General features: G+C 40.9%; 1 protein-coding gene across 3 annotated transcripts in view; it reads left to right on the plus strand.

Moving 5' to 3' along the window:
• LOC145978400 (netrin receptor UNC5C-like) overlaps positions 1–23,755 on the plus strand; it is a 546,350-nt gene that overhangs the window by 47,423 nt on the left and 475,172 nt on the right. For all 3 annotated transcript variants that reach the window (XM_083111023.1, XM_083111028.1, XM_083111032.1), the window contains exon 2: positions 17,367–17,422. The gene's annotated coding sequence lies outside the window, so the exon portion shown is untranslated. The remainder of the gene's footprint in view (positions 1–17,366; positions 17,423–23,755) is intronic.

Consider the following 23,755-nt stretch of genomic DNA (forward strand, 5'->3'; position numbering starts at 1 on the left):
AGCCCCCTGTAGTTCCTTGCACTTTTTGACACTTGGGTGTAGTGCAGGTGTATCCCGGTGTGAGGCTGATGCAAGGAAATGTTCAACCAAATAGACGAATAGCGGTGTTGAAGTTCAGAAGATTGAACAAATGCCTGTCTTGCTGCTTTAAACGTTCATTTGATTAGTCAGCACGCACCACGTGACCATACACCACACGTTACACCGCTCCAGAACATGGTGCAAACGGTGCAGACACCATTGTCCATTATGTGCACTGTGTTGCGTCGTTGAGGCTACTGTGAAAGCAGCGTGCCTAAATGCGTAGGTTCACTGGAAGTGATGACATTGGCTTTTCAGTCTCGTCCCTTCCCTGCGCTAATCTGCTGCCCTCGTTCCACAAACAACAATCCCCCTCCTGCGACTTCTGACCAGGAGGAAACGCTGACGTGTTGCTAACTGTCTAAACACCGTGCTGCTGTTATCTCTTTTCGTAATGGCGCCGTGCACGCAAGTACTTCCAGTAAACATTCCGATACGGTAATCAGCGGAAGCTACTCTTGGGAATGCCTGCATAAGTGGAAGATTATCAAATCACCTTTACCAAAGCTTAGCGTTTGGTAAAATAACGTTATCACTACAGCAAATCGCAGTGCATTCGTTTCGACAACCAATTTCGGCAATGTGGTTGTCTCCGAGGTCCGTAAAGAATTTCGTGAGCTGAGTGACATCAATTACAACTGAAAATACGTTAACGTTACAGCAATTACAGACACATTATTTATTAAATTATTTCTGCTAATGCAATGAAAAGACACCGGTGTTAAGGACCACACCACATATTGGTCAATGTTTGACACCAAAGATGTTAAAATAGTGTTGATTGCAACCATTTACCTGTGTTATTATGACACCATTGAGATTAAACGTTGACCAAAATGTGGTATGGATCTTGAGGAACCTCTGTACGTGTCGCCAGTGGCGTGTCCAGGGTAGTGTTGCCCACGAGACGAGACTTTGGCCTGTCTCGTCTCGTGGAGCCTCGTGGAAATGCTGTCTCGTCTCGAAAATATTCGTTTGTCTTATGACACATGATCAATCTCGTCTCGTCTCGAATTTTTAAAAGCCTGTCCCGTCTCGTCCCGTGGGCAACACTAGTCCAGGGAAGCGGTGGTGGTCATAACTCCCGTTTGGATCACTCTTCCTAGAGAGAGAGAGAGAGAGAGAGAGAGAGAGAGAGAGAGAGAGAGAACGAACACCCATGTCCAAGCTGGCATTCGAACCCGAGAAATCTGGCATCGCTGTGCTAACCACTCCGCAACTGAGGTCGGCTGATACTGATTTTTCTTCTTCATTTCTGAGATAACGTCTAATACGTATGTTATCAGTCACTGACTTTATAATTGCTTGAAGATGCGTAACTACATGCAGCAATAATCTGGTTCCTATGATCACGAAAACACCTGTGGACTTTGCTTCTTAATAGACTTTCAGAGGTATAGATTCCTGGTATTCGATGCTGAGTTTTGCCATTATAACTTACAATCACACAGATTGATTTTGTCAACTCATCATCATTGTACGGTAAAGGTAATAGGGTATTTCTGACCCGTATGTGGGAATTCTAATGGTATTCATTCTATCTCTATGAATTATGCATTAGTAGTACAGAAGATTAACAACAGAGACCAGCCAAACAGAGGTTAATTTGATACCATACTACATACATAGTTGATGGATGCTCTCTCCTTGAACCAGGTTTTCTTACCTTCCATTCATGAGCGTCGCCAGAAAATATTGTAGGGGGCCTTAGGTAAAACTTAAATAGTAGTAATAATAATAATAACTATTGTAAATTAATAAAAATAAACCTATTTTGATCCAAATTATTATTATTATAACAACAACACGGGGTTTTGTACTGATCCACCACATCCAGCATAAATGCTCTTGGATTTTTGCATAGTTATCTAATTTAGTTATTAATTTTAAAATGGATTGTCCGAGGAAAAAAACTTCAAAGGTTAGGGGAAAAGTTCTCGCAATGATATGTTGTTGAACCTCTCTGTTTTCTGGAAAAGTAAAAACTGTGAAATCATTTATTCTTTGGGTTAAATGGTAGAAATGGGCGAAAAATGGGTTCCTGCAGTTTACACAAGCAGTTCTTATTTTGGCAGTGGCGTGCCCGGAATTTTATAAGCAGGTTACGTGTACTTTTTTTTTTACTAGGCAGTCCTCATTTTGTCAATTTTTGCTGCCTTTGACTTTTTTTTTAGGAATATAGGCCCAAAGGGGGGTGGGGGTTACTACCCCCCTTGCGCACGCCACTGTATTTTGTTGTTAATAATAAAAATAACAAGTTTGTTCCTTTTTGAATCTTGAAATGAACGATGTTTATTTCAAGGGAGGTTCACCTGTTCGACATCCCCTTTCAAAGCTCATAGTTCCACTTCTTATAGGAGCAAGGTTTATAGTCCCATAATAAACTGAAGATCTAGTACCGATTAGCAAACGTCGGCTTACTACCCAGGGAGGGAGGGGGTTTGGTATAATACATCAATTTCGATTGGTGAAAAGGAACGAACCCATCATCTACGCGAAGACACGCACCTTGGACAGAAGCCATCGTACTCCCGTCCAACACCCCCTCCCCCTCCCTGCCCTTCCAGCATCGATTTCCATTGAAGAGGAGCCGAAAGTGCAACGTGGACCGAAAGGTGATCCTGATAAAAACCATTGCCTTGCCTCATCCTTGAGAATCACCTGATGTAGAAAGGAAGCCTTTTCTCCCAACGTCCACCCGTCGTGATTGGCGAATCTCGCATCGGCCATATTTATAGGGCAGTGGCCTTTTTTTTTTGGGGGGGGGGGACATAAGGAGAAAGCACGGACGGGACACTGTATCAAAAATCAATAACCTTCGGAACTGTCGTATTTTCTTTGCTTTGTAACGGTTTTATGTTCGCGTACAAAGCCTTCAGCTGCCGTTATTACTCTGCCGAGCCGTTCTTGTGACGTCGAATTTCAGTTCTTTATTTCTAGCGCCTTCAATCAAAGAATTTTACGGATCTGGTCTCTCAATAGTTATTATACTTCCATTCTTTCTTGTCTCGTTCAGTAGTATTACACGATAATTGAATGCACAATTTCTAGTTTTTAGGGGGGGGGGGTTCCAGGGGGTCCGGACTTATTGGAAGGCACGGGTTATATTGGATCATACGGCTTTGAAGGGCAATACCAAGGATTTATGCTTGCACACTACTATTTATGATAGATAATATGCATGAAATGTTAATCAGGAACTTTACTTTTCACCAACCGAATCTAACATCGTTTTTTTTTGGTTATTCCATAAATATTCAATTCTTCAAGAATTTATTTGCAGGGAAACTTATTTTTATGGAAATTATGCCGATCTTAATTACAGGTAAGGTATATCATGAATTAATGTACATATTTTGATTAGTATTTATTTTATTTAATATAATTATAATACAATGATTTTAACATTATTATTATTCCTGAGACACTTGGTTTGAACCCACTTCGAAATATATTTCTTGATACGTGCCTGCACATAACCTAGGTGCCTCATTGAGAGATTCGACAGCTTGCTGCTGAAGTGATTGCCGATGAAAAATAATGTGATCTAATATTTAATCTATGTAATAAAGCAAGAAAAAAGAACGAAATTGGAATTGCCTCGCTTCGTGGAGGTAATGTCCTTGACAGCTGAAGCAGCATCCTACAATACTTAAGAAGCACGATTTTTCCCCTTTCGGAACTAGAGGATGCTTTGAGATGCAACCGTCGCTTTGTCCGTCAATCGCGGATATATTATTATTGTTGTTGTTGTGATGTGCGGTGATTGTTCACACATAAAGCTTAGGGTTTACATCTTCTTTTCTTTGTAAGTGTTCAAGTCTGAAGTTAGTTTGCTCAAGATCTTTTTTGCCTTTCGAAAATTTTACTCCTTCTCCCCTATTATTCCCCTGTTCACTTAATATATCATCCGTTTTTCTTCCTTGTCTCCCATGTCTTCGTATTTATAGAAGGAAGCTGTGGAATTTGTTTATACGTGTACTTACTTCACAGTTCTTCCTTCTCTTTTTCTGCTTTGCTCCTTGTTTGCCGTACTTTCGCATTTACTAAAGCTGTTGTGAAACTTGTTCATATTATGTTCTTCCTTTGCATTTCTCCATTTTTTCCGGTCTTCCGCTCATGTCTTCGTTTCTCCGTAGCTTTCGTAGTGCACATTCTGGGCCTGTCACTGTTGCTTTCCCCATCTAAGAGTTATTCATCATTCCTTGATATTTCACCCTCTTCTCTGGAACACCAATTTCCACGTATTTCTCTTGCTATTTGAACGTTTCAAAACATCTTCGCTTGTTGTTCTGTCTGTCCATGTTGCTTGTACAGTAACGGACACAACTAGATAGTAAGGTTCCCACTAGAAGTCAGTGAGGCTGTTACAACCTAGAAGTGTCCGTGGCTGTACATCGCACACACTTTAAAATTGCTTATTCCTTTCAAATGGCTTTACGCAGTTTTGCAACATAAATTTTATTCTTCCACCGACAATTTCCAGTTGACGAATTTTGTCCTCTACACATCTGCACACCCTGTTATTGGAGTAGACTACAGTGCTCAACTAGCTTTGAAATAATTAGATTATCACAATAAATTCATTGACTGAATATTACGCAGCTGTCTTTTCCTGACATTTATCAATTATTGTCTGCTTGTTTGAGTTTGTTTGCTAGTTCGCCTTATGCACAGAAATGCTAATCAGGACTGAACCTACAGCTTAAAGTAGGATTCGAATCACTATATGCATCCACCGGTATCCTTTAATTACAAGGCGACGATGATACACTACGCCTTCGGGGAGGCGCCAATCAATTACATTAGCAAGATTTTTAAATATCTTTCTCATATCTGGAGTTTGTGACCTCTGCGGTACGTACAGAAAGTAAAGTCAAATCAACAGAAAGACTGTCCAGGTATATTGGATCCACCTCCACGTGTGAATTTTTCGTTCCACGAACTTGCCAGAACATTTCCACACCTTTTACATTTCAATGAACCCGCGGCAAAAGAAATAGCATCACGTGGCGCTTATAATGCGAGCCAAAGCGAGATGCGGGAAAAACAAAACGCATAAGAAATGCATCCCAGGACAAGGATACGCGAGATCCTCACGTCGGCTGATGGTCGGCCGGAGAGCTGTTTGCTTAGCGGACGAAATCCCTCCAGGGAAAGGACACGCAGGCGGTGGACTCCTAAACATCAGCGCCCGCGTATTCCTCTTTACCTCCGAGAGCTCTGAGGAAGATGGCCTCGACGTTCCGAGATCATTTCTCCTCTCGCGATCATCATCCGGAGGCGGAATGTGCTGCATACGTGATGGAAAGTGACGCACCTATCCCCCTCCACCACCGCTGCAGAGGATGAAATGTTTTCTGTTCTTTTATGCCCGTTGCTCGCTTTTGTTTTGTTTCGTCTCACAGGTTCATTTCGCCTTGAGAGCCATTCCCTGGAGGTCGTGTATATGGACCTTTGGTCCGCTTCAGCATTCTGAAAAATACATTTCAATTTTTTTCTAGTGAATTCAAGAGAATTTCTGTTCATTGGAGAGACGCACGCAGCAGAACGCAATGTACGAAATTTCTCCTCAGTGATCCATAACTTAATAAATGTGTATAGTTTTGCAGAATTCGGAATCTCCTAAGTAACTAACTATCTCACCTTCTTAAACCCGAAGGTTTATTGCTGCAGCAACACAAGTCTTACATCTGTCCCTATTCTGGGCAAGATCAATCCAATCTGTTCCATGCTTCCAATTTCCTTTAGATCCATATCAACGTTATCCCTCCATCTTCTTCTTGGCCTTCCTACAGGTCTTTTAACCATCAGGTTTTCAAACAAGACTTCTATTCCAGATGACCTGCCCATCTAAGTATTCGTGATTTAATTATTCTAATAATATCTGGATGGTTTTTCAGAGCGATATACATATTTGGAGCAGCCGGTACTGAGGTGAAACCAAGAGGTGATTATGCTTTGGCCACGAGCGTAAGTTGATAAGATTCTGTATCACAAGACACCCTTCTGCATGACACTAAAGAACATCATTGCTTGATGTGTAGGTTATACGCTTTTAAATGCCATTGTACGTGAAACCCTGAATGCAATGTAATCTCAAAAAGTACCTAGAAAATATGCTTACGAAAATTTCCACTTTACCTTTACGATAGGAAACCAGTCACACTTGAACTTTCAGCTGTTCACTATTAAACTAACAATTTGGAATTTTACAAACGCCACTCTTTACTTCATCAACCTATCCAAGTTGCTTTTCTTTCTTCTTTACGTTATCGAAATGCATACGCGCTAGAATCTAGCAACTATGCTTGAAGAAGCAAACCGTACAGTCTTAACAAATATTCCACTGAGTTGCCACCAAATGTGGCGTAACACCCGAATTGGTGTAACACCACCTAATCGAGTGTTAATCGTCCCATTTCTTGGTGTGGTTTGCCAGCAAACAAGACACCAAAGATGAACAAAGATGAAACAACGCCAATTCCGAATATTAACACCAAAAGGAATGTTCGATTCCATGGTAATTCATCTGCATATTTTCTAGTACGTAAACTAAAGTTAAGTCCGTGCTGCACCTTTGTCGCTATTGCATTTTACTCTAAAATCACAATGCTATTCTAAAATCTGAAAAATTGCATGTGTTTATTATTTTTTCTAGAGCATTCAAATGCTTTTTACTGTTTTCTGGATATTTGCGGCTGTTTTGTGGCACTAAAGGCCTATTTTCTATCCAGACCAGAGTGCCCATCCCCCCTAAGGCCAATTGCGCATCCCCCCCAAAATCATGTCATGCGTCCCGCACAAAATCATGTCATGCGTCCTCCCCCCCCAAATCATATCATTCGCGCCCTCAAACCATATCGTAATCCGCACAAAGTATTTAATTCGAAACTAACTTTTTTCTTAGCTTTACTGAACACTATACTTGATCTGCCCCTCCTCCCTAAACAGGGAGTCCATCACTCAAGACCATCCCTAAAATCGTTGATCATAATCGAGAATATCGCTTGTGTTGTAATGCAGCTATAGTATACAAACTTCACATTCACATCACTAAAGCGCCAAACATGCATCCTAGCAACACATTAATGTGAGCGAAGCGAGCAAGAACATTTTTACATCCATTTCTTGCCAGGCTTTCAAGAATATTAATTTAATAGGATGTCAATACTTTCTTAGTCTTTTCCAGCTTCTCCTTTGGCACGTTCGGGGTCGAAAACGTGTGGATCGCTAAATACAGTCTCCAAAATGTAATGCTCGAACTCTCTCTCCACTACAGAAATCCCTTGACAATCTAAGTTTTAACACTTTATCAAGAGCTTTCTATCTCCCACTTTAAATTTAATACTCAATCAATTTTAGACTTACTGTTGATGTTGAAGAGTGGATATTGCCTCCTCCAAAAATTAAGTTAATTCTCAGTCTCCACACCAGAATTTCCGCAACAGTCTAAGACAATAGTAAAACACAAGAATTGGATGCCTCCTCAATTTAATGCTCAATTCCCCTCTAACTAAAGTACTCACCATAATCTAAGACTTAGAGTTGGATATTGTTCCCCCTAAATTTAGTTCAGAATCCCCCCCCAGAACCCACACGTATGTAAAAGTTGAATATGGGAGGTATCTGTGGTTTTCGTTTGTACCCTACCTTTAGAATCACCCTGTATATATATCTATCTATCTATCTATCTATATATATTATATTGAAAACATGAATATCTCAACAACGATAATTTCCTTCGAAAAATATTTCTCGTGTGGGTGAATCATGGTGCTGTGTGTGGATAGAATTGACTGTCATCTACGGTGGAAATGTAGAACCCAGTCCATAAATAATCAAGATAATACACTCCGGTTTAAGAATCTCCAACGTGCAGAGATGACTTGAGACTCATGGAAACAAATGCACACAGGAAATTTGTTGTCACGTATGTGCGACGGTGCCAAAAGGCAAATTGCGTTCTAATTTTAGTTGTTTTCTGTGATGGAGCGCTCGATCGTTTCCGCTAGATTGGCGCCTCCTTTCTCATCGGGAAAGGCATCCGGATAAATGTAGCACCCGGAATTTGTTCGCAGGTTCTGCGGTACACGATGACGTCACGCTTCCTCTCCTCATCAGCTGTAGTAAGTGGTAAGTGTGTCTTGAGGCTCACGTTCTTTGTCATTTCTTAAGAAGACAAGAAAAGCCTCAGGCATTCCCTTTTCGGTTTATTTGCATTCCGACATAACTTTTTGCACTGCACCCTTTGTTTCTCGGCAAAGGTAAGGTACGTCATTGGTAAACGTACCGTTACGGACAAATGATACAAACGAACATGGGAATTGAAAGAAATCGATCATTCGGAAGAAGGAATTTTAATTGGAGAAGAATTATATGGAGTGACGAATTCTCTTCCCGCAATGCATTGCACCGACCTTAACACGAAAGAAACCTGCTAGAATATATGAATGGCTTATTGCAGAAAGGGACCTGAGTCACTTTTGCACAATTCTGAGAAAAACAAGAAAAATCGTATAATATTGAGAGTGTAAGAAAGAAATGTGCTGTTGTTGGCTCAAATTTTTAGCATAATGAATAGTTAATTTTGCAACCCTCAATGCGCCCTCCTGCAGTATGCTGCTAGAGACAGAGGAGATGAAAAAGTTGTGACTCCGATACCTCAAAAATGTGACTCAGGTCCCTTTCTGCAATAAGCCATTCATATATATTGGACAATGTAGAGTTTTTAGTTTAAATCAAATATACATGAATGCATGCATAGGACACTAATAGACTCTAGCAGAGTCTTTTGTTCTTTTTATTTCGTTGATTTTACGTCACTTCCTTACCTCTTGGATTATTTGCGACGATGAGGATGATTGATGAAGGAATGAATCCAGTCTTCTTACACTAATTCCTCCACCACGGAGGCCAGAAATATCTTTCTTACCTATACTCTTTCGGATATGTCTGGAGCAGGCGAAGGAAAACAAGTCTCTGCGCAAGTAGTGACACGAGACGGCTCCACCAATGAACACGTGAGAGGAACGGGATTGCGTGAAGGGAGAGGGGCGGGGTAAGCGACTACAGTTACCAGCCTTTGCAACAGCGTGTACTTCTTCGCCCTGCCAACTCGATTTCCCCCCTTCTCTGCCGCTATGCGCGGCCTTGCTCCGGAGATAAGCGGGACGAGTATACAGTGTGTCTATATCAAGAGTGTTTGTATTTCAAAAGTAGAGGTCTCATAGTTTACCTATTCTCCAGCCATCTCAAGAACAAAGCTAATCTAAACAAAACCACGTGACTTATGAGAAATAGTTCCTTTCCTATGTGTTAGTTCTAGTCCTATTTTGCCCATGAATATGTGTTGCGTTCCAGATGTGGCTTCATCACATGCACTTTGTTCCTACGCGCAGGACTTCTGCGCAGCTATCATTCCAACAACCAATAGGATTTCTAACAAGCGAAGTGTACTGGTGTCTACAGTTTTAAGCAGGATCTGAATCACTATGTACCACCACACGATATCTTAACCGGGTCCCTTGATTACAATGCGTGAACGTTACCACTACGCCATCGGGGAGATCTGGTTTCAAACCCTGGTCACTAACCTAGACGTTGCTATCTCGCGTACACCTGCCGCCTTTCCCGCGCATTCCTTGTGCGTACGTACACATCGCTATTTGCAACCGAAACAAGAAATTTGCATCTCGAATCTAGCAAGTGACCATTATTTCTTTCTTGCCTCTGTTATTACTCACTGTAACGCTACATTGTACAATGATATTATCCTCTAACGACCGAAAAATTAACTATACATATGAAATTGCCAGTTTAGGAAAATTATTTCCGAGAATTTCACAACCTCCGAGACTAAATCCCATTATCAGAGTAGGAGTTCCTAATGAAGGTAAACGCATCCTGTGAGACTCACGTAATACTACAAACCCCTCAATTACTTCATGTGCGTGCGGTTCCTGCTAAAGAACAAGCGTCCATCGATCGGGTCAGGTGCAGAAATAACAATCCCTTTATGCCAGAACAAGAAAAAAATGACACCCCAACAATTGGATACTCTTAACGTTACAACAGTTGCATGACACGGCGAAAATCGCTTTTCGGCCCGCAGTCTTTATGGAAATTATGTTTCGTTAATTGCAAACTAATCAGAATGACGCTACCAAACTGACTGTGCGAAGAACGCAATAATTTTACATCTTTCTAAAGAGCTCATATTTAAACGTGGCGTTTGCAAATAAGTGTTTATGTCCTTATGGTACAGTGGGTATTACCGTGCAAATTGTCCATGACTGTTTTCACTAATTATTCTCTCACATCCTATGTGTTTTTAAGCGTTGTATTTTGATATATGCTTGTGCAGAAGTTGTCAACAGCTTGCTGTGAGTTTTCATTTAATTCTTGAAGCTCTTATTGCGTCAAATAAAGTGCAAGAACATTGTGATGAACAATTTTCACGGTAATGCTTATGGATCCCACACTTGGCTGGCACCGTTTCGTAGGGAGTAAACACTATTACCCGGCTATTATTGTTGCTGGTTCGGTTATCGGCAGGACAGTTCTGCAAGCAATGTCTGAAAACGTTATATTATGCTTTGTCTGGGTCCCTCCCTCTTGCCTAACCTACCAACATGTTTGTACGCAAAAGTTACTTTCCGTCATTATATGCTTACTTGAGTAGGGTAAGTTAGGTTTCGGGTTTTCGTAGCGTCACGTTTTGATCACGTGATGCATCGAAAGGCTTCAGTTTGTGACCCCAGGTCCCTTACAGGGTATAAAATTAAGTTTTCAGACATCGTTTGCAGAATAAGGCCGTTAGTTTGACCTTTATTGTAGAACGACAGCAAATGCAATAAATACGAAGAAGGACGTACCCAAGAGATGGGCTTACGGGGCTGCGGCCGCCCAAATCCAGGAGGGGAAGAATAGAAAGAAATAAGAACGTTACACCCAATTTATTGGAATATGTACAGTCACTGGCAATAAATATGGGACAGCTAGAACCTGAAATAGTACGGCGGTCGTAGAAGTTGACATTGAAAATTTGCTATTAAAATCCACTTGTCCGCCGTAGCGTTAGGCAACACACATAATGCCTTGCAGGGCAGAGAGTATTTCAATATTTAGGTGTCCCATGTATATTGCCGGTTACTGTACCTTAAAAATACCAAATTGTATTATATTGTAGTAAAGAACAATTTATCACTGTTAAACCTTTTCAACCTACACACACAACATTGTACAGTAAAATCTCGTTAATCCGGACCCCGATAAGCCGGAGTTCGCTTAATCCGGACAGGCAAAAGGCCAGAGCAAAAAAAAAAAAAAAAAAAAAAAAAAGAGAATGCAAGGTTTTAAATGTGGCTAGAAGTGAACAAGAGAACTTCCCAAAGAAAAGGCAGTAAACCACTGATGAAATTCTGTGTCCCGCAGACTTTGTACTGTACTGTATAGTGTATTTAGGCCTATGCCCTTTAAATGCACCATAATAAACGTGTTTTGTTGCTATAAACGGAGTTTGAATGCACTTTCTACTGTTCTTTTAGGTTATTTCAGTTAATCCGGACTTTCGTTAAACCGGTCAACGTATCCCACCTTAGTCCGAATTAACGAGGTTTTACTGTACTTCAAAATCTTACCAACCTCCCCTTTATTGGATATTTAAGACATTTAGACTCTGCATCAGCTACTATCAGAAATTCCGAACAGATTATATTTTTATAGAACATGTAACCTAATTTCAGCTTTGTTTCCCAAAAAGTATTTCCCAAGTCTAACGGGCTCTTTAGAGAACCAGTTAGGTGGTTCCCAAGCCCTTAGCGAGATATTTCTGCCCGTAGACTGCCACGAGCGTACGAAATGGAGCAAAAAAGACAATCTTGTAGAGCGCTTTGGTCCTTCTGCGTGGAAGACTTGATTGCGTGGCATTCAGAAAGAGCTGCCATGGATTCGGAACAAAGGAATCGTTGTTAGGGATCTGCTCCTCAGATGTTGCGTAGCTCCGCAGCCAGCAGAACATGGATGCAATTTACATCTCACGTCACACGTAAAGTATTTGCAGCTGAATCGACTCCATGTGTTGGTTTATTGCATGACGCATAAATATTTACTGTCCAGATAGATACGTCGTGCATACGCACTTGATGCATAAAGGGAATATAGATTCGATGTGCACATGTTGTTTTGCCCTACTGAGGGGGAAATATCCGTTGTTATCCGTAAATGTTTCGTTAAAAAAGATGGTGAAGAAAGCTTTATGCTTTCCAGAATACCTGTGCAGTTGGGAGGTCAACCTTGGCCTGTTTGTAGAGTCGTCAGTCATCAATGTGCTCATGCATCTGATTTTTCGCGGCTTGTATTTTTCATGTTAGTTTTCTTTAATCCTTTTTCAAGCACCCCACACAGAGTCATGTTTATTCGTACCGGTAAACTATATTCTGAGTAAATCCATACATTCCTACATTTTCCTTTTCCACTTCCAATTAGAAGAAATATTTCCCCTCTCTTTCTCTCTCGTCCCCCTCCATCTCTCTTTCTCTCTCACACACAATCGTTTCTTTTGATAGGTCATTTCAGTTCTTACGGCGGGCGCTCTATAAGCTGGCAAGGTAAGTGGGGAGCGGGGAATGCGCAATAGGCCAACCAAACTGCAGTGGCGCCGAGAGTTTCGACGTCGAGGGGAGGAAATACTACGTGTACCTCATTCTACTGGCTGCTGCGTTTCTTATCGTGCTGTATTGGTCGCTTCCCCGCCCCCACTTCCCTTGCCAGCTTGTAGAGCGCCCGCCGTAAGAACTGAAAGGACCTATAGGATACACTCAGTCCCCTTTGAAACAACGGTGTAAGCGGTGATCCTTTGTGAAGACACCAAAATGTTGACCTTTATTCCACGTAGTACACAGTGGACTGCTTTTTGCACACTAACGACGCTCTGGTGTCTGGACTCGCAGAGTACTGTGGGGCTTGCTTGTATGTTAGTGTTTGTCACTTCATCTCTTCACCATTAATTCTCATCTTTGTGATTAGCGAAAAGTGTCAGAAAAGCGAAGTACAATTAAACAAATCAATCAATCATACCCTTTAGAATAAAATTCTGCATACGATACTGGAAATCCTAGCAGGGATTCAGAACAGATCTAACAACCACAATTGCATATAATACTAGGCAGAATAGAGCTCCTGCGTAGTTAAATGGTTACCGCTCTCACCTTTGGTGTGAGCGGTCTCGGGCTCGCTTCAAGTTGGGAGCCCCCAAAATGTCGGCGTTGACCCAGCGTCATGAGGGCAATTGGGGATATACTTGGGGAGAAGTAGTAGCGGGCTCCGGTCTCGAAAGCCAGAAAACCGCGGCAATGGGACTCGAAACGCTGACGACACTTCACCCAATGAAGAAAGTCGCTCTGGCAGCCCCTGGCTCTTTGAGGGTTGTTCCGCCGTGCATTTTACTTGTTTTTTTACTTGCAAGAATAATAATTGTCATATTCCAATTTGCAGAACTTGTACCAAATAAAAATAAAGATACTGAGATAATTTTCATTTTATTTTCAATATCGTTTGACTATTTTTTCTTCAGTTACATTGTGCATGATTCTAGTTTCTAGTGGAAGGAATTGTAATGATGTTGGATGTTTCGTTGTCAATTTTCCATCTATTCTCTAACCTCTAATTGCATAAAGTCAAGCGAATAAACATGGCGATAGACTATTTTGCCTACTATCATTTTTGCCCCTGACTGTACCACTTGTTTCGCTTGTAGGGCGAGTACCGACAGGAGACGATACTTGTCAGGCATATCTTGTGTGCCAATATTGAAAAAGAACTCATTAAAACTACAGTAAAACCTCGTTAATGCAAGGTTTTAAATGTGGCTAAAAGTCAAGAACTTCCCAAAGAAAAGAAAGTCAACCACTGATGAAATTCTGTTTCCCGCAGACATTGTACTGTACTGTATAGTGTATTTAGGCCTGTGTCCTTTAAATACACCATAATAAACGTGTTGTGTTGCTATAAACGGAGTCTTAATGCACTTTCTACTGTTCTGTTAGGTTATTTCAGTTAATCCGGACTTTCGTTAACTTATCCACCCATTAGTCCGTATTAACGAGGTTTTACTGTACCAATTTTTGTCCATTAAACGTCAGATATAACGTCCTATATAACCAGCATCTTATAACACAGACGTCCCATCACTGAGCAAACGTAACTAATAATAGAACTCGGACCACGTACTTTAAACACTGAGTACTCATCATTTGAGCCGCTGTAGGCGTGGAATAAAACACACTGTTTCATTGCAGAAACAAGAAGTTTTGACAACCGTCGCTAGAGGGATTAAATCTAAAATCCATCGTTTCGAAAACAACTCTGCATTTTCTGCAAAATATCACACAACAGCACGTGCCTGCGTGCATTTTAAAGTGTGACCAACTCGAGCTGTTCGTGAGTGCGTGTGTGTTTGTTAAAGCTTTTGTTGCGAATGATTCCAGTACAATGAACAGGTGTTGCAGTGCGTGATGCTGCATGGCCTTTATTGCCTGGTATCGCGCGATCGCCTGACGTAAATGTGACAGAAACACATTATTCGCGTCCCTTTCATTGTCAATATTAACGCTAGGTGGAGTGAGAGGGCTCGTTTATCGCAGGAAAGCATTGTGCCCCAACAACGAAGCTATCTTACATATCGTTGTATCAGACACAGGCGAGGTTAACGTACTGGAAAGAATTGAAAAATGCTTGGTGTTGCTGTTTTCGATGTTCGTGTTTATAGAAAAGCTGAATTCGTGTATTTAGGCGGTCTTCCAGGCGACTGGTTGTTCATTAACTGTTCGATCTTTTATGGTGCAACATGTCAATTATATACCAGCTATCGTTTTTCATTGGGATTTCATCAAGCACGATGTTTTCCTATATTCTTATATTTGTCATATGTACAGCAAAAATGTATTCGTAAACCTTTGATTCCGATGGATACTTTCGTAAGGAGGAGCTATGTGAGAATGTCCTATGTTACAGGAACTAATTTTTCTACCTATTACGCTACTCTTCGTTGGAATAGGTATCAAACTGACATCAATTTACAGTAAAACCTCTTTAAACCGAACCCCAATAAGCCGGACTTCGCTTAATCAGGACAGGCAAAAAAAAAAAAAGCAGAATGCAAGGTTTTAAATGTGGCTAGAAGTCAAGAAGAGAACTTCGCAAAGAAATGGCAGTCAACCACTGATGAAATTCTGTTTCCCGCAGACTGTATAGTGTATTTAGGCCTATGCCCTTTAAATACACCATAATAAACGTGTTTTGTTGCTACAAACGGAGTTTTAATGCACTTTCTACTGTTCTTTTAGGTTATTTAAGTTAATGTGGACTTTCGTTAAACCGGTCAACTTATCCCCCCCCATTAGTCCGGATGAACGAGGTTTTACTGTATTTCCTTGTTTGTGTGGGTTTTCTTAAGGTAGGCTAATAGATACTGAACCTACAGTTTAAAGTGGGCTACGAATTACTATGGGCCTCCACCGGGTATCGAATCCGGAACCCCTTGATTATAAGGCGCTGATGTTACAATAACGCCATAGGGGAGGCCCTCCGATGTATTTGCATGATAAGGTTTTTATTGCATGTTTCAACGAATCAGTAAATAAACTGGTAGCGAATAAGGGCAACATATGATTGGCCAGTCAGATGAAGGATGGATAGTTTCCAGTCTGGCACGTGACATGGCAGTTCACCGGGAAGGTCAAAGGGGAGAAGGGTTACTTACTCCCCCGGGATAAGGTGGGGGGGGGGCTGGATTTTCACCTTTATCTCAGAATCGTATTTCTTCTTGCTTACCCCCCCTTGTGTTGACTTTTCTTTAATCACTTTCTTCTTTCTGTTTTCTTCTTTACTTTCGCTCTCTCCCACTTCTTAGTTATCTTCCATTCTCTGCCTCTCTCTCTCTCTCTCTCTCTCTCTCTCTTTCATCTGTATATTTATCTCTTCTCCCTTTCACACTCTGCCCTCTGTCCTATTTTGATCAGTAAACATTACATCGTACCACGCAGTGTACCGTATGTGTTACACTTTAAAACATAACGTCTACATTTTGACTCTCAGATTTCTTTTTTTCAGGCAGCTCTAGTTCAACAGAAAGACTGACTCCAGTCAGGAAATTTCAATGAGTTGGATTCTCTTTCTGGTGATCTTTTCGGAACTAATGACAACTTCTCATCCTCGTAAAGCACCCTGGAAACGCCATTGTTTTTGACTAGGACACTCTGGAACATGGACCCAGAGACAATATAATCCTATCCAACCAATTTCTTCAATGGAAATATTAAACTTCAAGGGGAATGTTATAGGCGTCAAATTTTAATACTAATAAAATTGTACTGATATTTTAAAATTTCCCCTTACTTCTGATATTTAATTAAATTTAATTAAGTATAATTAGGTATAATTAACGTACATTTAAAAAATGCTATTATGAGAATCAATAAAATAATATTATGGCATGCAGTAATTTACATTTACAGTAAACTAAGGCATCTAGGCTTTCTACAGCATATCTTTGGATGACATCATCAATGACACTTTCTGTGGGTTCCTCAGCTTCACACTAGCTTGAAGCGTATCCTGATCCCATCATATTAATTTAGCAGTTTTCATAACAGGCGATAATTTAAATACGTTCGTTATTTTGACTTTTAATTATAAGAGGACTTTATCATTTTACGTTACTACGAAGAAACAGAAAAAGTGCATTCAATATTAAAGTGAATGAAAGAAATCCGAAGTGAAGATGGCTATTGTCGTAATGCTCTGCCTGTGTTTGTCTGTGTATTCTGAATGTTTTTGCCGGGCGCCACTATACGGCCTCTTCTTTCAACCAAGTAGTGATAATTCTAGATTTGCATTTTCCATGATAAGGAGTTCATTCACCAAGTCGACACTTTTCTTGTTCTTGTAATTTGCTGGCTCAATAAGTATTATTGTTGCAAAGGCTACGTTAAACGTAAGAGGCAAATCGCCTCAGTGCTAAATGTACTCATTTTAATGTTAAAAATCAAGTCAAATAGTGCCTGCATTTTGAAACTAGATAAAGGCTATATTGTGCCTTGCACTATGACTAACACTTCCTAAGATTATAGTCCGAGTTTAACTTTCACTTTTCTAAACCATACCTCCATCCTATGGTTATGTAAAGATGTTGTTTCTTTTTTTATATATTATATTAATGTACGTGTATATAAGTGCCAAAGTCTGTATACCGTTTGTATAACATAATGTTATTTTTGTTTCAGATTTGCGCATTCGCTTCTCTGGGAGAAATCACTCTGTGGCTTCCTGTATTATGTAGGTGAGTGTGAAAAGCCTCCTTCCTCATTAAATTCTGATTTTGCAAACAAACAAAATTTAATTAAGCACGAAACACAATTTTGGGAAACCTTAGAATAGCCGCAGGCAATTAGAAACCGGGAAAGTGTGCCAAAACAATGGAAGCCGTCAAACAATCTCAATAATTGCAAAAGCCGTTCTGTCCGAGCTTTTTTTTTCCTCCCAGGATTTGTTGTTAAACTTTGGAAGCCAGAGTTATTGTGGTCAGCCGTTTTTGTACCGAGTGTTCCAGCCAACCGATCTTTTTGTGGAGATTATATGGCGGTGTAAAACAACCAATGGCGAACGCTGCGTCATCTCAGTACTAACTTCAGGAGTGTACTGAGTAACGGCAACGTTCTGCTACGTGACAATGCACGTCCTCATTTCACGGGTGATGTTAAGCTGTTTGATGTATAGTCATTTCATACACGCGTATGCCCCTGTGGCTTTTAAAAAGTAATCTACCCCCTTGGAGTGGTTAAGATAGCTCTTTGACTGTTGTAACTAGTTGCAAGGCTCGAATCTTTCAACAACCACATTAATAGGGTATTATTAAAAGACTACTTGACATCTTCACAATAAAGAAACAAGAATAGTACAAGAATATCGTTTGTTTGTCAAAATTTTAAGTCTACTTCATGCTCAGATAGGGTCATGGAGACTGCACCTACAGTTTGAAATGCGATCCAGACCACGGCTTCATGCGCCTCAACCGGGTATCAAAGACGGGACCGTACAATAAGATGATTATGATTAACGTTTTTGTGAACAACAAAGATAGGTGAAAATGGTTGCAGTCGCCTCGATGACTAATCACGTTGGTATTCAACTCACGATTTCGTAACCGAAGGTCTATGGTTCAAGTCCTAGAGTGAGAAATTTCATCTAATGTTTATCATCGTGATTAATCAAAAGTGGCAGAAAAGCTACACAAAATAAGAAATAAGATACGACTAGGTGAATCCTTGCGAGCCTAAAGGTATGTTGATTGATTGAATTGTTATTTTAAGTCCACTTTATGCGCAGAAAGGCTAATCGGGACTGGATCTACAGTTTAAAGTGGGATCCGAACCACTACGTGCCTTCATCGGGTATCGAACCAGGGACGACGCTACCACTGCGCCATCGGGAAGGCTAGTTTCTGAGGTGTGTTTTCAAGGTAGACATCTGACTGTCCTTAATTGTCATGAATTACTTTGTCATTTGTCTCGTATTTAATTGGGCGATTGAATCAACTGATGTTAAACAAATGTCGGTAAGGGAGTGCTTCCAGGACATTCACTCTACTCTGTGAAGTAATTCGATGGTGTCTTCGGTACAGTCACGGACACTTCTGGGTTGTAATGACTCCATTTACTTTCAATGGAATCGTTATATCCAAGAAGTTTCAGGGACTGTACATGAGGTATTACTATGAAATTTAATTTCATGGAATTTGGATTAATGACTGGACGAAATATTTTCATGTAAGCTCCTGTCTATGTTCCTTTTTCTTACTCTGTTTGTTCCTTTGTTTCTATCTTTCCTCTTTTGGTGATAATTTTTGTCTGTCTCTTTCTTACTCTTGTTTCTCTGTTTTCTTTCTTTACTCGCTTTCTCTTTCTTACACTGTTTCTCTAATGATTTCTTTTTCCCTTCCGTGTTTCTCTCTTCCTGTCATATCTTCTTCTTTTATCTGTCTCTCTCTGTCTTCTATTAATCTTTCCTCGTTCTTCTGCCTCTGTATCTATCGTTCTTCCCTTGTGTCGTTGGATCGGTTCATGTTTAACTGTAGTTCCGTATTATTATTATTATTTATTATTTGAAGTAGGGTTACACTTAAGCTTACAGTTTATTTCACACAGATTATCTTACTATAAAAACAACTTTTTGCCCTACATGAATTAATTTGTTAAGCAATACAATTCTGCTAAATGTTTATAAATGTACAAAACATAGAAAATTACAAGTGTACCTATACAGGGTGGGGCAAAGAAATGTTACCACCGAAAGGGAAACATATACATTTAATATACCCCTTCAACCTGTGAACCAGAAATGTGAATAAATTTGAGCAGTGTCTCAACAATTGAGTCCATGATCCTTGAACACATGTCTTGCGGTATAGAGCGTATCACTGTCGAAATTCTTTGTTTAAGTTATTGTATGTCCCGCGGTATTGTTGCGTAAACACGCACCTTTACCATCCCCCATAACCAGAAATCGCACGGGCTGAGGTCTGGCGATCTTGCGGCCCATGGTAGTGGACCACGCCGACCAATCCATCGTTGACCGAATGTCCTGTCTAGGTAACCACGAACATCCGCGTGATAGTGTGCAAAGAAAGAAGCCACGTGCAAGAATGGCTAATGGAAGGTTGTTGACACGTAACAGTTCTGCCATTTTTACACGAGCGAATTTATCGGCGTCATTAAGTGCTTACACAATTTGAATGTGATATGGTTTTAATCCCAAATCATGGTGCCTGATTCGTCGAAGAGATCGTTGAGAAATTCCTGTTTCACATTTTAACCGAGAAAGTTACTTTTAAGGGCTATTCAACATGGCTTCTTACACCTTTGCGACGTTGTGCTCACTTCTCACACTTCTGGGTCGTCCACTGTTCTCTTTGTAATTATTTGCCACCGAACCAGTTTGTTCAAATTTTTCATTCACTCGCCGAATGGTTAATCTACTTTTTTTTTTTTGTTACACCACATTCTAAACTTTTTTCTCACTACTGTGGGTGATTGATACACTTTCTTCCATGCTGCGATCTTTCTTCGTTCCTCTATACCTAATCGTGTGGTCATATTTTATCTGAAAAGAAACAGGAAAACACCATATGCGTGGAAACAGGAACACCATATAAGTGGTAACATTATTTTCCCCACCCTGTATAATTGAAAAACGCAAGAAAAAAATTAAGTAAGTATTTATGAAGAAGGCAATGAGGCAAAGGAGGCACGGTGTCAGTATTCATAGATTAGCATCTTAATTTGTTGTTTTAATTTGGCCAAATTTATCTTCTTTCTCCAGGCTACAGGCAGTTGATTCCACGTATTCAGTCTACTATACTCTTTCCCGGGAATCTCTGGAGCAAGGTGACACATATCGGCAGAGACGGGAAGAAAGCGAGTGGAGCTGGAGCTGCAGTCGCTTTCCCCCTTCACGTAATCTCTCATTGGTTGAGCCTTCTCAAGTCACTACTTGCACAGAGACTTGTTTTCGTTCGCTAGTTCCAGATATTCCGGGGACAGCGTATAGTACGAGTGTAATTTTACTATACTCTGTCCCGGCTATCTCTGTAGCAACGCCGCGCATAGCGGTAGTGAAGGGGAGAAATCGAGTGGGCAGAGCGAAGCAGTACACGTTGCTGCGAAGGCTGGTAACTGCAGAAGCTTTTCACCCTCCACGCAATCCCATTCCCTCACGTGTTCATTGGTGGAGCCGTCTCGCGTTACTACTTGCACAGAGACTTGTTTTGGTTGGCCTGGTCCAGAGATAACTGAGACAGGGTGTTCCCAACAACATAGTCCTGTCATCTTGTAATGAAGGGCTATTATCAGGTATGATTCTCATTGATGGCTGGCACCTTTCAGTGCCCACCATTCCCTCTTTAAACTCTTGTTCCATAAAGTGGATTTCCAACAAAGTTGGCAGTGCTCGCTGATTCCTCTTCCCAGCCGTTCCTTCAATTAAAAAAAACACCAGAGTACCCTGATCAGTGCTCAAACCGCAGCCCACCCACCACAGTCCAGCAGACCGTGCACAAAAACTTTTTAACAAGGCACACAACGACGCAAGAGCCAAAACAAAGGAATGTCAACCGAAGCAATCAGCGTACAGCAGACTCCACGAGGCAATTTTCTGGAAAACGAAGCAATATCTTCTTCTTCTGTCTGTCTTCAAGGTGTTTAACGTGCCGCTTTGCACGGACAAGAGAGAGGGGAGGGGGAAAGAAAACCGTAATTTGAGAGATATCCCGAAGGTTTGACTCTCACGACATCCTCCCCTCCCTCTTGCCATTACGTTTTGAGTCTTTGTTCTGCTGTGACGTGTGTGTGTTTATTTGTCCCTGACTCTCATTCTCGGAGATCGCCTGAGAAGTAATCGTCCATACGTGTTGCTCCGTGCCCGCCCCCATCCGCTCCCCAGCCCAGACGTCTCCTTGCTGCCTGAGTTTATTGCCGTTTTCCGCTAGCCCAAGTCCTCCACGTCTAATGACAACCATGTTAAAGATTCCCTCGGCATACCTTTTATTGAGCCTAATTACAGGTTCGCCCCCCCTTTTCCCCCGCTGTTCTTTCCTAATTAGCCAGATTGCGGAGGACAAAAATTCTGTGCTGTTTCTTTTTTCAAGAGCTTACTGCACGTTCTGTCGCCTCCGCACAATCTACGGATATGGCTTAATGGAGAATGTACAAGCACAGCGCAATCTTAAATCGCGTACAATGAATGAAGTTAACATTACTTGCCTTACCACCAGTGCAGAGGCGTGCGTGGAAATTTCACATTTGGTACTTTGTTGTACATCTTCTCACGTATATATTTTTTTCGTGAGCATGCGTGCCAATGCAGCAGGAGAGATATTCACTCGCTCGTGGCATGGCATGCCTTTAGCTTTTAGAAATACTAAGTGAATGGCATCTAGTGGGTACCTGGAGGAAACTCCGGGGGGTAAAGGCGGCCAGGGACGTTGTGCTGATCACATCACCCCCACCTTCGGCCGTGATCAAGAAAGTGTGGGGCCCTTACTCCACACACCCTATACGCAAAGCAAAGCACAGGGGAGAACTTTACTTTACATAAAATTAGGTTTAAATTGGTTGTCAAGCAGTGGATCTAATGAAATCAACTAATTTCCTCCGTGAAATATATATATATATATATAGAAATGTTTGACAAGTGGTGATTTTCGTTGGCATGCTGCATTTTTATCACCGAAAAATTGTAATCAATACTAATTGGGAAATCAATGACTATTATTAATTTGCTCTTAATGATGATGGATGAAGAAGACGTCTTTCTCGCAACCCAGTATAATTCATACCAGGGTCCAATACCGGCCCGCGGCCCGGCGGTTGAGAAACGATAGCATAAGTGGACCAAAAGTAATCTTTAATTTTGCGAAAATTCTTACGGGAAACGTAGAAATGAATATCCCACAGAATAAGTGGAAAAGCATACTGTGACACTAAGCAATGATGGCGAACTATCTTCGTAAATGCATTGTTGTCTATGTGTGCGACCTTGAAGTTGATTTTACAGGGAGAAACTACTCGTGGAAATGAGAAGTGGTGCTGATCACACAACCACTATCGGCAACAGATCTTTAATGTGTAGCACCGTTCCAAGTCACTTTTGCTACTAGGTGCATCATAGATGAAGAAAGAAATAAGGCCTCCCCGATGGCGCAGTGGTAGCGTCGTCGCCTTGTAATCAAGGGGTCCCGGGTTCGATACCTGGTGGAGGCACAAGTGGTTCGGATCCCACTTGAAACTGTAGGTCCAGTCCCGATTAGCCTTACTGTGCAAAAAGTGGACTTAAAAAACACCAACTCAACAAGAAAGAAAGAATTTAAGAGAATTTAGATCAAGTAAAGTGTTCTGTAAAACTAAAAAAAAAGTTACTTTCAGTAATAGGATAGTATAGTAGACACGCTGTCGTAATCGAATACCTTATAGGGCCTTCCCGATGGCGCAGTGGTAGCGTCGTCGCCTTGTAATCAAGGGGTCCCGGGTTCGATACCCGGTGGAGGCACATAGTGGTTCGGATCCCTCTTAACTGTAGGTCCAGTCCCGATTAGCCTTACTGTGCATAAAGTGGACTTAAAACACCAATTAAGTCAATCAATTCAATCAATCGAATACCTTATGTGGATTGTGACATGATCTGGGGGATCCACCATTCGCCTAGTAGACGTTGACCTAAAAGTAAAAAAAAAAAATAACCTTTGTGCAAAAATGTTTTAAATAACTTCCATTTTTTTCCCCAATAATTTTGAAATTGATCTTGAAAAGACAGAAAAGTGTGTTCAATGGGACGACCTCCAAATATGCATTAATCAAATTAAAATTTTACACATAAATTCTTCAGGACTAGAGGACAAAAATAAGGCATTTGGAGAAGTGTTTTGAGCTACTTCAGTTTTTGCTATAATAGTTTGGACCACCCTAATATATATATATATATATATATATATATATATATATATATATATATATAGTGTGTTTGTGTGTGTGTGTTAGTTTAGTGACATTCCTTTCCGCTTATGCGCAACAGCTGCCATCGAAATCAACCAATAGGATATCTCACAAGTCATGTGACTTCC

Source organism: Lepisma saccharinum, chromosome 1 (assembly GCF_977018435.1).
Source record: "Lepisma saccharinum chromosome 1, izLepSacc3.1, whole genome shotgun sequence".
Classification (NCBI taxonomy): domain Eukaryota; kingdom Metazoa; phylum Arthropoda; class Insecta; order Zygentoma; family Lepismatidae; genus Lepisma; species Lepisma saccharinum.